This window comes from Gorilla gorilla, chromosome 6, assembly GCF_029281585.2.
Source record: "Gorilla gorilla gorilla isolate KB3781 chromosome 6, NHGRI_mGorGor1-v2.1_pri, whole genome shotgun sequence".
In the NCBI taxonomy this organism is placed as follows: Eukaryota; Metazoa; Chordata; class Mammalia; order Primates; family Hominidae; genus Gorilla; species Gorilla gorilla.
Genome location: NC_073230.2, coordinates 45,632,974 through 45,648,456, shown reverse-complemented (window position 1 = coordinate 45,648,456; position 15,483 = coordinate 45,632,974). Strand labels below are relative to the sequence as shown.

Here is a 15,483-nt window from a genome sequence, read left to right as displayed (position 1 = left end):
AATCGTGAGATATACCATGTTCATGGATTGGAAGAATTCATTTTGTTAAGATATCAATTCTCCTCAAACTGATCTACAGATTCAACTCAATCCCAATCATAATCCCACCATGCTTTTTTTTTTAATAGAAACTGACAAGCTAATTCTAAAATGTATACAAAATGCAAAGAAATAAGCCTGTCCAAAGCAATCTGGGAAAAGAACAAAAATAGAAGACACATTACCTAGCTTAAAGACTCCACAAAGCTTCAGTAATCAAAACAGTATGGTACTAGCATAAGAATAAACAAATAGGTCAATAGAACATAATAGAGAGTATATAAATAGGCCCACACATATATGGTCATTTCAATTTTGACAAAGCTGTCAAAGTAATCCAATGGTGAAAATAAAGTCTGTTTTCTGCAAACAGTGAAGAAAACAACCAGATATTAAAACTGAAAAGAACTTCAAACCCTAACTCACACCAGGTAAAAAATAATTTAAGATGATTTACAGACCTAAATGTAAAAATTAAAAATACAAAGCTTTAGAAGAATGTGTAGGACAATTTTTTTGCAATATTTTTTGCAAAGATTTCTTAAAGAAGACACAAAAAGTTATAACCATTAAAAAAATTGTGTAGGCTGTCATGAAGGGGCTCCCCCTGGTCCATTTGGGACAACTTAAACATAAAAATGAATAATGACAGTAATGTTGGAATTTACATTGGACAAATTTAAAAATTCCATGAGTCCATGGTAATATTGTAAATAAAAGACAGATGGCATGGGAAGAGTTCTTCTATACAGAAAAAAGTCACATAAAAATGTAAAAGGAATAATAAAATTAGAAAAATCAATGGTTTGCAACTCCCAGTGTAGTAACAGATTCAGGCAAGGACCATTATGGATGCCGGCAATTATTAAAAGGTTGTTGGGGGATATGATATTGTAGTTTCAAAGCAGCATCTCTCAGATTATTTAATAATTTCATTGGGGATAATATGCTTTTACAGTGGAGAGATCTGGCAGTCACCATCTGAACCATGTAATCAAACAGCATCACCAATACTGGAGCAAGCTGGCATTACCTGCCTTCTGATGCGTTGCAACAAGAACTATATAACATCAATTATGATAAATCCTTGCCAGAAGTTTTACTTGAATTTAGTCATTAAAAATAATAATAATAAACAGTATATGGGACATTCTACAAGTCGACTATCCTGGACTCTTCAGAGAAATCAATGTGGTGAAAAACAAAAATAAAAAGGATAGTGGTGTGAATACTCTTCAAATAGAAAAGAGCATAAAGAGACACAAGCATCACATGCAATGCACAAGCCTAGAATGAATCTTGAATTAAAAACAAAAGCCACAAAAGTCAATTGGAGAATTGATTACAGTTTAGTAATGGTTATACAGGAGAATGCCCTTATTCTTAGGAGACGCACGCTGAAGTACTAAAGGATAAGTGTCATCATGTATGCAACTTATTTCTGATTCATTCGGAAAAACGTAAGGGCATAAGGCTGTTTTGAGATGGCACTGCTGTGTCTGTACCTGTCTATCTATACACAGTATATACACACATACACACAATATGAATACATTTAAACATAAGATGCATACAGTATACATACACATATGTAGCATATGTATGTGCCATAATCCCCCTCCCCAACCTTATCTGAAGTTTCACTTTCCAGTTTCAGTTACCTGAAACACTTGAACTACAAAAATACTACATAGAAAATTCCAGAAATAAATGTTCATGAGTTTTAAATTGTGTGTCATCATGAGTGGCATGATGAAATCTCCCACTATCTCACTCCATCCCACCCAGAACATGAATCACCCCTTTGTCCAGAATAGCCACACTGCATATGCTATCTGCCCATTATTGTATAAGTAAAACCAAAATATTTATAGGGGTTTGGTACTATCTGTTGTTTCAGGCATCCCCTGGGGGGGGGGGGGGGCATGAAATGTACTGTCCATGGATAAGAGGTAACTATTGTATAGCAAAGAAAGCAAAGGCAAATTTTCATGGCAAAAAAATCATGAGACCAACTTTGCTCTTAAGTACGCTACACTTAAAGGCAAAGACAAACCAAACATCCTCAAAAACCTCTTAAATCATGCTATAAAACAGAATGCATATGAATTTTGTACACGTACCTTTGTATAAAAATTCCTAGATACACAAGTTTGAGTTGCACCGATAGACTTAAAGGAAAACCCATATAAGAATTCCGGATACCCAAATCATTCTGCCCTTAATACAACTATCAAATTACCTAAACACAAATGGAGGTAGTTAAAGGCTTCTAAAGCATGCATGACTAATAGATAGAAGTCATTCTATTTGCATTTTGAGCCAATGTCACTTATATAACTGAAAATGGTCTTTTATTATTGTTGCTGCTATAAGGTGTATGTGAAATAGTGGAGTCACATCATCCAATGGTTTGGGGTCTAAAGTTTGCTCAGGTCTTTAGTAAAAACGTGTACAACATACACCACAAGCTTTTACAAGCCAAGTTGCTCCTTCATTTGTTCCCTGCACTAGAACTCAGGGACCCCTGGGGAAAGACAGATCTTTTACAAAGCACCACCTACCAAGGCTCAGACACACCATGTGTTATTTAATTCACATGGCTGACTTATTACACTTGGATGCACATTTCAACTGCACTTCCTTCTGCTCCTCTCCTTACTTTTCTTTATGAATTTCGACAGCCCAACTCCATGGTAACATCTTTATATATTATTTCCATGGTGTTATTCTTAATCTTTATTTTCTAGGCATCATATTTTCCAGTGTTATTTATATTCATTTGGGGTGTAATTAATGCTTTCATTCCATCTTAATAAATCTTCTCACTCTTGAATGCTTTGTGTTCTGCCCTTTTCCCACACACACACACACACACACACACATCCAAGGCTGCCTGTTAAAGTTTGGTCATTGTTTTGTAGTCTTGTCTCATTCAATGATTTCTGTTACCATCAGCAGATAAAAGTAATTGTGTGCACATAACAGAACTTAACCTTTCAACAATCTGCTTTAAGACTCAGATTTGTTTAGAAATTAACATCAATGACTTAGAAAAATTTAAGGGGAAAAATACATGTCATGGTGCTTTTAAGTCACTCCTCTGGCAGACATTAATTTATCTCCCGAACTCCAACTGTTTTTTAAAGCAACGCAATTTCTATGTGATCTATTTCCTATAGGAATATTAAAAATATTACTAAACTTTCATTTGACACGTAATGCAGAGATAAATATTAAGATTTAAAGATGGCTGGGTAAATGCATATCAATGTTTTCATAATTTACGAGACAAACCTAAAATATACATTGAGAAGCTGAATCTGGATGTGAACTACATGGTTTAAGAACCGCACTTGATAATGTTTGAAAATTCAAGTTTGCCAAGAATATATCACATCTACTTCATTCACCCCACAAATATGTTTGAGCACTAAAATTGTGTCAGGTCCCCTTCTGAGCACTCCCATGGTGATGAACAAAACATCTATCCTCACAGAGTTTACCTTCTACAGTAAGGGCATGGAAGACAAAGTAGGGCTGGAAACATTGTCATTTTAAACTGAGGGGTCGAGATTATTTCATTGAGGCAGCATCTGAGCAACGACTAGGAGATAAGGGAGAAATGCCAGGTAGATACAAGGAGGAAGGGCACTGCAGATAGAGGGAAGAACAGGGGCAAAAGTTCTGAGGAGGGGTGGAGCTGGTCACAGAGGAGTGCAGCCAGGTGGCCAGCGAAGCTGCAGCCAAGTGAGAGAGGGGAAGCACCTCAGATGATGACAGATCAGTTAACAAAGGGCTGGGCCTTGTGTGTGGGCCACTGTAAAGTCTTACTCTGAATGAGATGGGAAGACACCGGAAGATTTTCAGTAGAAGAGAAAAATAATGTAGCTTAAGTTTTAAGAGGCTCTGCTGAAAGAAGCAAAGAAGTAGGGAAACCAGTTAGGAGACAGCGGCAATAATTCAGGAGAGAGATGACGTACTGACTCCATAGAATAGGGTGAGGGCAGTAGAGGGGATGAGAATAGATTGGTTCCAAGTAAGGAGCCCAAAGCATTTGGCGACAGATTAGCCATGGGGTATGGGAGAAAATGAGGACTAAAACAGAACTGCCAGATTTAGAGCTTGAGAAACTGGAAGGATGGATGTGCTATTTAGTGAAAGCGGGAAGCTAGACAAGGGGCAGTTTTGAGCAAGAATATCAGTTCAGTTTAGACATAAAGCATGAGATGCTTATTAACATCCAAGTCAAGATAAAGTAAGCAGTTGGATATGAATCAGGAATTCAGGGGAGCATAGAGATGAAATTTTAAAACATAAGATAGGCAGAAATAAGAATATTCTTCTATGCCATAAAAATGAAAAAAAAAACTAATAAATTGTATCTATTTGTAGAACAGAAAACAATTATGAAGTGGGCCCTATGTAAGTCCACTAAGAGTTCCCATTTTAGTAAACCATAAGCATTGAGCACCGAAAAAATGTAACACCACACAGGCATCTAAAAGGATTCAAAGTTAATACAAGAGTTCTCATGCTCTCAGCAGAACCTACATCTAGTGAATAGGGAAGATACATAAATAATACAAGGGAATGACTGAAGAGATGGAAAAAAATCAAGTATATATTATAGACAATAACTACACCACTAGGACTGTTGCTTGGTCCAGGCAAAGAAGAGCAAGCCAGAAAGAGGAAAGGCATTTGACAATGTATATAAGTTGTTCCATAGACTACAGGTTGGCAAAATGGGAAGATGCCACACAGCTGCCCAGTAATGTTGGGTGGTATGAAATACTTGTTAGCTCATCAACCCTGCAGGGGTCAACAACTTGGTAGTCAGTTATTTCACTAGCACGGGCTGAGTCAGCCAGCTGGCATGTTGGAGCTGGGTCTCACCACTCGTTCAACGCAAGTCTCTCTCAAGATGGGCCCTGGGGATTAAGAATATTCTTTCATTTGTTTCTCTTTTTTTTTTTTAGAAGCTGCTGTCAGGTAGCCCAAAGTAACTGAAACAACGGGGTCTCTATAGCTACCTTCCTCCAGCTTCTATTGTCTCCAACCTTTTATTCTCCTCAAAGTGGATTTCTCCTGGCATTCAAATTGATTTTGCAGCTTTTTTCCCCCTTTCTCAGCTTTGGCTCTAACTCCTAAACTTAAATACAGCCATGTGTCACTTAATGACAGGGATACATTTTGAGAAATGTGTCATTAGGTGACTTCCTCATTATCACAGTGTTAACTGACACAATCTAGATGGTAGAGCCCACTGTACACCTAGGCTATATGGTACAGCCTATTGCTTCTAGGCTATAAACCTGTACAGCATGTTACTGTGCTGAATACTATAAGCAACTGTAACACAATGAGAAGTATTTGCATATCTAAACACAGAAACAATACAGCAAAAATATGGTATTATAATTTTACGGGACCACCATCATATATGCAGTCCACTGTTGACCTAAATGTTGTTATGCAGCACATGGCTGTATTTTCTCCACAGCTCACCTAGAAACTCCTTTGTTTTAATCTTCCAGGTCATAGAGCTATTTGTAACCCAATTTTTCCTTTAGGAGACTAATAAGGTCACTCCCACAAGTACAAAATACTGCTGATTTTTTGGTTGTTGACTATCTTTTTCCAGAACTTTTCCTTGGTCCCTCATGACAAAATCTACTTTTAGCTGTCCTAAAAAATCACACAATACATCAGTTATAAAATACCTGATGGCTAGTGCGAAGTTACCATTATTTTTGCCAATTTTGACTCATTAGTTTTGTCAACCATCAGCAGACCAGCACTCAAGGAGTCGTGTTGCTCCTCAGTGTATATATAAATATTCCTATGAATATTTACGACTTCCTCTTAGAGATGTATCACCAACCTTGGCAATGGAGGAGTCAAGAGTCATATTACTATCTGGACAGGTGAAGGTCCCTCAATTAAGGAACTTGAAATATTTTCCAATGCATATGAGGACATCTCTGCATCACATAATGTCATTCCTTCGATACTTACTACAAGCAATTTTCAAACAAATGCTGTCAACTTTCAGCACAGGACTTGAGATCTTATTAATCTAGATCTGAAAATCAATAGTATCCACAGCGGTGAGCTCACTGCTCTCCCAGGAATCATAGGCAAGTGGCTAAAAGTGTACTCTTCTTTTAGTAACTATCCTTCATCCCAAAGAAGGTGTTCATCACACATTCTTCAACGCCTCCCCAGACCTATCTTTCTATACAGAGAAAACAGAAGCTGAATTCCCAGGGGCCAGCTGGTAAGTAGTCAGCAAAGCCAGCACAGCTATTCATAGACAAGCTAGGTTTCTTTTCATTCAACAACATAAAACTCCTCAGGAATGCGGGAGATAAGTGTTCCTGAAAATGTCACTCCAGTTGACAGAGCCATCTTCTACTCACTGTCCCTTTGGTGGCTCTTGGTTGGTGGAAGTGGCACACTAACAGCAATGCTAGGGAAGATGTTACTTTAACTGCCCCAGGAGACAGCTGAGACCAACTCCCCATGTCACAAAATAGAGCAGGTTAATGAAAGGTGTGCCATTCACATCTATGCCCAGGGGTATCTATCAACAGGCAGAAGTTACCTATGTTATCTCCTATGATGTGATATACAAGAACAGCACATAGGTCCAAAAAGAAATTATGAATCATACCACAGATAAAGGTTTGTAGTCCAAAGGTTAGCGCATGTGACAGACAGAGAAAGTCAGTCTCAAAATCTTGATGCCTAGGTTTTAAAAATCACCAGTATCCTTTTCTCTGAAAGACTTCTTAGGCAGTCATAAAGAAAATCAGACCCTCAAGAAGATCAGCAACCGAAGTAACCTCGTGATCCCCTTTATCATCAGCCTAACTCATGTTTTAGCAAATAGAATCACACAAAGACCACTAATCACAAGACTCAATTCAACTACAGGCTAAAATATTCAGAAAATAAAGTGTGCTTTACAGTCTAATAATAAGAACAGACTCAGAGCACATTACAGAGGCAGAGAATACAACAAAAGTAGCAGGATCTCTTTAATTTCATAAAGTTCTCAATAAAAGTTTGAAACTAGCAGCATTCTTGAAAAACTTGCTCTCAAATAATGCAACAAAACAAGTAATAAAGAAAATTATGACTATGGAAATACATATAGTATATATGCTGCCTATATATATATGTATTTCCATAGTCATAATTTTCTTTATTGCTTGTTTTGTTGCATTATTTGAGAGCAAGTTTTTCAAGAATGGTATATGTTATATACTATATGGGTTATATATTATATATATATTATATATTATATGGGTTATATATTATATATATAGTATATATTATATACTATATCGGTTATATACTATATATAGTATATATCATATACTATATATTGGCACCATCCCCTTGCCACCATCCCCTTGGTGATGAGTGAGCTCTTACTCTGAGTTTGCATGAGATCTGCTTGTTTAAAAATGTGTGGCATCTCCCTTCTCTCTCTTGCTCCCGCTCTTGCCATGTGACATGCTGCTCCAGCTTTTTTTTCTGCCATGACTGTAAGCCTCCTGAGGCCTCACCAAAAGCCGAGCCATGCTTCCTGTACAGCCTGCAGAACTGTGAGCCAATTAAACCTCTTTTCTTTATAAAATTATTCAGCCTAAGGTATCTATAGGAAGCGACACATATGGACTGACACAGGAAGTTTCGCCATCCTGCCTTTGCCCCAGTTCTCCCTCTGCCTGGAATGCCTTTTCCTTGAACCACCAAACTATCATATTAACAGCAAGAATAAGCCTATTAATTGTTCAAGGTAGCTTAGGTATCACTTCCTGGATGAAACTTTCTCTGACCACGTATGTATAATATATATCCCATATACCTTTAAGAGCACCTCCAGTCTTTCACATGTTTCACATATTGTTCATGTCTTCTTCTCAGTACTATACTGAAAACTCCTAGAGAACATTCTATATTCTTAGCACCCAACGATATGCTTGGCATGTGTTAGGTATTCAATTAGTTTAAAAATTGCAACTATCACTGTATGAAAGCACAAAGTCATCTGAGTACTTGCTAACTAAAGTTAGACAAACTTACACATATGGTTGGAGTTTCAATATGGTACAGTCCCTCCCTTGGTATATGCAGGGAATTGGTTCCAGGACCACCTGCATACATGGGTTCCACATGCTGTGAAAACTATTTTAGGTCAGGTCCCTGTTTTATTTAAAACAATTCACATACAACTAGACCTGTGCAGTTCAAACCTGTATTATTCAAGGGTCAGCAGTATATTAAATAAGCTAAGAATATTTAATCTCCAGTTAATTTCATTTACAATGAAATTAATAAAAATATTCCCAACTCTCCCAAATTAACTAAATTCGTAATCTTTCTTTCCAATATATTTTGAATGCTATTTAGTGAAGTCATTCTAACAACACGCTACAAAAATGAATACAAGTATATAGAAACAGAAATCACTACATGAGTAGGAACCCATCTAACCCAAACAAATGGACATATTTATTAAGCATCTCCCATAAGTAAAACACTATGCTAAATGCAATGCAGGAAATAAAATGGAAAAGACATGGACTAGAGGAGGTACCACTAGCTTCTAGTGGGTAGGGGCCAGAGATGCTGCTGAACATCCCACAATGCACAGAACAGTCCCCAACAAAGAATTACCCAGCCTAAAATATCAACAGTGCTGAGGAACAGAAGCCCTGAAATAAAGCATTTAGAACAACTCCTGCCACAAAGAAAGCCCTCTATATGCATCAGTTATTACCACCAATGCCCAAGGCAAGTCTTGGCTGGTGTTCCTCCCTGGGCTAGAGAAAAGTCTAACGTCCTCTGTGTTACCTTTGAGGAATTTAACATGCAATTAAAATAGAAAAAGGTACCTGAAATTCAGTTTCTACATCATTAATTTAATAAATACTTAATTTTAAAAAATAATTCTGAGAATATATTTTCCTGAAACAAAAAGCAAACAAGAATATACTTTGGTGAGCAATAATGCACAGTATTTGAAAAGTATACCGTCCTGGAAAATATAGGACAGAGAAACCTATGATTACTGCAACTTGAAAGGTCCTGGGCCAGATTCCTCCAAACCCCAGATTGAATACACTGAGGATGCTCACTAGTCTCACAATACTATTTTGAAAACTGTAACTAGAGAGGAAGAAGAGAAGGGTTTTAAACTAAAGAGCCTACTGAACTTGATTCCATACCCATGCCTGTTCAGGAAGATCCTCCAGGCTTAAATAGCTCAGAGTCAGGGATTCCTGGTGAGAGTTAAAGCTTTAATCTTGATTCACCACAAGAGGTATCTTCCGGATCCAGGTCAGCTCACAAATAAAGCAAGCAAAACAACTGGAAAGGCCTGAGCTGTACTGATACATCGTGTAAGAGGCTGCCAGGAGTTCCAACACAGGACATCAGAACTGATGACAGCCTGCTACAAGCCTCTGCAGCCATGAACCAGGGGTACTGACCAGGCTTCTTAGCCTAGCACTGCAAGTAACACAGGGCTAGTCTCTCTGGGCCTCAGTTTTCTCATCTATAATATTAAAAAGTGGAAATCGTCGTTAGTATTTTCCAATACCATAAACACAGAGAACACTGATTTTATTTGTGACAGTGTGCCTTCAACATTTATAGCCCAAAGACATGAGTTCCTCTCAAAGGACCCCTTGATAACTGCAGAAGGCAGACCCTTAACTAAAACAGAAAACAGGTTCTGTGGAACCAAAGCTGAGAAAAGCCTAACAGTGTGTCTCTCAAAGATAAGATGATAAAAGTGTAAATAAAATAACAGGGCTCTACAATCTGCAAAAAACTGTGCACGTATGTAACACAAATTGTCAAGTTTTTTAAGCTCAAGTCAACATATATTTTAACACCTGTGTATGTAATAGTGCAATACTAAAGATATCAGGACTGGTAACTGGTGTCAAAGAGAGGCTCCCAAAAGTGCTATGAGAAAAGAAGGCTTCTGTTATAGAGACACGGGAAATGCTTTATTGATAAAGCAGCATTTGAGTGGACTTAGAGGGACAGGTAGAATTTTGGCTGGCTGGAGTTGTCTATCCAGAGGGCATTCCAAGCAGAACAAGTAATGGCACTGAAGCTGGAAAGCCTGAGGCAAAGACCAGGAGTCCAATTTGGGGCACTAGGCTCATGGCAGAAGATGGTGGTCAAATCATGATGACCTGGGTCTTCAGAATATGGGCATTAGTTGCATGAACGATCTTAAAGAATAGAGACAGCCAGGATGTCTAGTTTTGATATTTTGGCCTAAAGAGCAAAAACTCTCTTTTGCTTAAACTTAAGTACCTTCCAATATTTAAAAAAGAAGATACTAATTCCATTAAAATTATTCTAAAGAAAAAGATAAATTCTATTAAGTTACAGGAGAGTCAAAAAGACATACAGAAAGTAAATTAAGCTATTTATTAGTCTGTTATTATTCATCTACCATATTCCACTCATAATTACTAAAATATGCAAATCTTAGAAATAAATAATGGGCATTTTTAAATTTTAAGACCACTGTTAACAGCTTTCTTATTCATATTAATTTATAAACTGATTTTGACTTATTTTTAAACATAATATATTACTAAGAAAAAGAAGTTATATCACTGACCTAAGGGCTTCCTCAATAACAGGAAGAAACTCTACTTGCTAAGAGAAACTATGAGTTAGCAAACTGTAGGCAATATTCCCATATTTCTAAGCATAAGATTAAGGCTAGGAAAATAGTAACACATTTTAAACTCCTTTTCAAACATTTCTAAAATTAAAACAAAAATTTAAAAGTCATTTTTAAACCACAGCTTTCTATTAACAGAGACCAGATTCATCCAGAAAGTTTATACCTGTTCATTGTTCAGAAAAGGGAAGGAAAATAAGGCAAATGGTTATTGTAGCCCAAGAAGAAGCAATGTCTCATCTTTTTAAAATTAACTTTTACAAGTTTATGGACAATAAATTCATGCTGTTGAAATATTATGTTTTTATATGTACAGAAATATATTGATAGGAGACTTTCATAAAGCAGAAAAAACACTAGCCTGAAAATGAGCAGGGTGAAAATTTGATAGCAGTTTGGCCATTAGGTGCATTATTTTAAAACTCACTGACTTCTCTGGGCCTCCACAGCCCTAGCTCTAAACTAAGAGGGGTGAATCATGTGATCTCTAAAATGCCACATCATAAAACATAATTTTAAGTAATAGAGACTTGCTGTTCAGGGTAGCAAGGTTGGAGGTTAACAGGAGGTGGGGTAGAATGAATTAGGCTTTGGAGTAAACCTAATGGGAGTTCAAATCTAAGCTCCATCAGTACTAGCTCAGTAGCTGAAGTCTAAGTTTCCTTCACTATCAAAAAGGCTTAATATTTTCCTTTGCCACATGTTGGAAGGAATAGAATGTATGTGACATACCTGGCATATCGTAGGTAGTAAAAAAAGGCAAGCGTTATGTTCCTGGTCAGTAATACAAGCTCTAATGAAGAACAATAATCCACTTGCCAATGCAGCTTCCTAGAATTTGGCTTGGAGAAGAGCAGGGACCAACTGCCACTGCTTTCCAAGTGGAAGGCAGGTACAGGTAATAAGAAAGAGTATTCACGGTTGGAAGTAGAAAGGATTAAAAGCAGGGAGCTTAAGAAAAAGCAAAGACTTTGAGTTCTGCATATAACAATGGAAAGGAAACAAGCTACATCGGATAAGGTGCTGAAGGAAACAAGATCTTTTCATTAAGAGGGCCTCTGGAGAAAAAATATATACACAATAAATTACTGCAATGATTTCATAACCAAAACAAAGCAGAAAGTTGGCTAGAGTTTATGAGTATCACTAAAAGAAAACAAGACTCTGCAGTACACAAATTATCTTTCCCTTGCCTGCCTGTAAGGCTCACATGGGATACAAGATGATCCAATCCCTGTACACCTCTCCAGTGTCACCTCTGACCACTGTCCCCTCACCTCACCCTCCCCTAGGTTCACTCAGCTCCAGCCACACGGGCTTCCCTCTGTCCCTGGAACATGCCAAGTTCATTCTTCCTTTAGCTCCTTTACACTGTTTATATCTGCCTAGAAACTTCCAGCCCATTTTCTCATGGCTGACTCAGCTAAACATTCAGCTATCACCCAAAATGTCACCTCGTGTTACCTCCTTAGGGAGGTCTTCCCTGACCATCCCATTTCTCCATACAACGCAGTCACTCTCAAACTCTCTACCCAGTAGTATCTTTTCTGACATTTATTCCTATCTAAACTTGTCTCTTTGATTTACATGTTTATTATATTCTCCAACAAAAGTTAAAGTCTTTGAGGGTAGGGGCCTTATCTAAATTGCTCACTACTCAATCTCTAAAACCTAAAACAATGAGTGGCATAGACAATCACTCAGGCAAACTGTCCATTGAATAAATCCAAATGATGTTAATCACCATCCTTCTGTGAACATAAGTAAGGTAATATCCCTCAGAGGCTGTTTCATTTCATTTCTTTCATGCAGTTTTAGGCAATGCAACAATGCAGTTTTCAAAGACCAATGTTTGAGACAGTTAGATTTTAAAGACAGTGACTTCTACACGACAACATATTGTATGTTTTCGTTTTATGAACATGAATAATCCACCACCTTAATTATCAGAATCCATCAATAAAACAAGGATACCATAAGTCGTTTTGTGAGATCCTGCTTCCAGAAAGAGGCGTATGGGTAGATACGGTATACAAACGGGAATTACCTTTCAGAATTCTTCCTAACAAGGAAATGTGGGAAACTGGACTAATTCCAGTAAAGATTTAATTAGACCCGTTACTTGGTTACCTTGCTAAACTTATCCAAACTAGTACTGTGTCAAGTGATGAATTCAGTGATTCCATCTGTGAAATAGAAGACAAATGACACAGTGAACAAAGAAAAGTTCCACAATGTCCACCCATGTTTGAACTAAAAGAGAGGGGGAAAAATCCCTAACGCTAAATCAAAAGTATTCAAGCAACTAAGATTTCAAACAATGGCGAGATATCTACGAGTAGGCGAAGCAGTTAACTGAAACCACAGGGAGAACATTCATGATTCGTGCTTTCTTTCTTTTTTTTTTTTTTTTTGAACACGACTTTTCTCAATGAATAGAAGAGACTCACAACCGCCTGTGTCTGGACAACCCACGCATTACACCCAGTCACCAATTCTTGGTCCTTCTTGGGGGCCCATGGCGCCAGCCCGGGGCCGACCCCACCGGGGACTCCTCAGGGTCCGCAGGCTGGAGGAATGGGGACAGTCCCGCTACCTATATCCATCCCTGAATCCCGGCCCACGCCGTGGGAGCAGCGGGGCTCAGCATTCTGCAACTTCACTCTTGTGTCCATTATAAGCACAGCCTGCCTCGCCCCTCCTCCTCCCCTGGAGGCTCGCGCAGGACTCAGTAAACAGAACAGGACCAGGATATGGCCTCCGTCCGCGGGTCCCCTGTACGCCCCCATGTAAGTCATCTGACCCAGGAGACTCAGTTTTCCAACCTGTCAAATAGGGGAACGAGAAACCCAGCCTACCTCAACGGGTGGTTCCTGGCCGGCCGCCCCAGGCTGGCCCGGGAACTGCGGATCCGCGGTCGCGCCCCGGCCTGAGGGGCGGGGCTTGGCGGGGCGTGACCGGGACCCAGTCCAGCGGACGACGCGCAGCCCACCGCCCGCACCCAGCAGCCCCGGGACCTCCGGCCCGTGACGTCAGCACGCTGACGTCGACGCACACAGCTCGCATCTCGCTCGAGGGACCAAAGACCCGACTGGTTCCTGAGTGCCTCCATAGAGGAGCCAACCTATTGGCCAGATGACCTGTCAATCTTCTACTGACCAGTAAACGACGCGGGAAGGAGGTAGAGGGCGGGCCGGTCTGCCTGTAGGAATGGGTGGGAAATCTGGGCATCCAGCTTTGAAACACGGAGCTGGTTGGACTTCCCCGCATTGTGCATCACACGGTTTAACAAGCGTCCGCTTCCTCTTCGTCCGCGTTTCTGCGCCTTCCGCTTCGGTGGGGGTTTATGCTCCAGCTCGTGGGAAAATGTCATGGAAATGGGTTTCAGGGCCTCTTGGGCACCTCATGCTGAGCGCTCCAGGAATAAAAACAGGGCATACCATTTCTATGTCGGTACTCAGCTCAAGAGTCACCTCTTCTAACTCTCACTTCCCCCAGACCTATTTAGGATACCTTTTCTCAGCGCTCCTAGTTCATAACTAACATCTCTAAGGGGTAGTCACATTTAATTATATCTATATGTCTGTTTTCACACGAAGTTAGGCACCTTTTATTGTTTTATTTAAAATTTAATTAAACTTTTCTCCCAACTGATGCTACAGTTATTCACATTTTTAGAAGTACAGAGGTATACAGTGAACATTCTTTGGATCCCCATTTCATTATTTGTATATTTTTCCAAAGTCATTCTAAGTACCGTTATTAATTTTAAATTACACAAGTAAGATTATGTCCATGCAAAAAAAAAAAAGCTTAAACGTTACAATTATGCTTATATCCCTTTTAGGTCCTAATTACAAACCCAGTCTGTAGATGATGACTCCTAGTTCCTGTGCATTTGCAAGTGTAGATGTTACTTTTTTACACTTATCATTGAAATCTTTCCATATCTGTATATAAATCTACCTCATTCTCTGAAAATGCTGCATGTCCTCAGAACTAATATGTGTATATATATACATACATAATTAATGTACCATTCCCCCACCCTCACGTTTATTAATATTATTATGAGAAGCAATGGTACCATAAATATATATGTAGATGCCTTTTTGTACTTAGGTCCAAGTATTTCTCTAGAGTGCAGATACCAACAAGAGAATGTACTGCATCACAAAGTGTGCACGATGTAAATCCTTTATAGATTTCACTGATTTGCTCCCCTGAGTAGTTGTTTTAACTTACATTCCCACTGCTAGTATTTGAGCAATTTTTCCCTGTATCCTCGCCAATACTGATAAAATACAATTTAAAAAATTTTATAAACTGATAGATGTGAAAACCTTTTAAAGCATAACACATATACAAAATAAGTATAATAATCATAAGTGCTTGTCTTAGTGACAGTGTGAACAAACTTGTGTAACCACCGCCTCACAGCAAAATTTTAAATGTTTACCAGCAATTTAGAAGCTTTCCTCATGCTCAGTCTTAGTCATTATACCCCTACACACAGATAGGCACAATTCTGAATCCTACCACCAAATTAGTTTTGCCTGCTTTTGAATGTTTATAAATAGTCATACATAATACGTACTCTTATGTGGCTCTTTTTGCTTAATACTATATTTGTAAGATTGATCCATATTCAAGAATATAATAGTTTCATTTTCATTTTTGTATATAATTCTAAAATTTACTTGCCTATTCTACTG

General features: G+C 38.6%; 1 protein-coding gene across 4 annotated transcripts in view; it reads right to left on the bottom strand.

The window, feature by feature from the left end:
• Positions 1-13,884, bottom strand: part of STARD3NL (STARD3 N-terminal like) — a 52,564-nt gene extending 38,680 nt beyond the window's left edge. The window contains exons 1-2 of one of the 4 annotated variants that reach the window (XM_019031265.4): positions 13,627-13,852; positions 12,899-12,954 (exon numbers count right to left, since the gene is read on the bottom strand). The gene's annotated coding sequence lies outside the window, so the exon portion shown is untranslated. Of the gene's footprint in view, positions 1-12,898; positions 12,955-13,626 lie in introns of all 4 variants that reach the window. The other 3 variants (XM_019031268.4, XM_019031262.4, XM_019031267.4) reach the window with 3 other exon arrangements.
• Between the last annotated feature and the right edge of the window lie 1,599 nt (positions 13,885-15,483).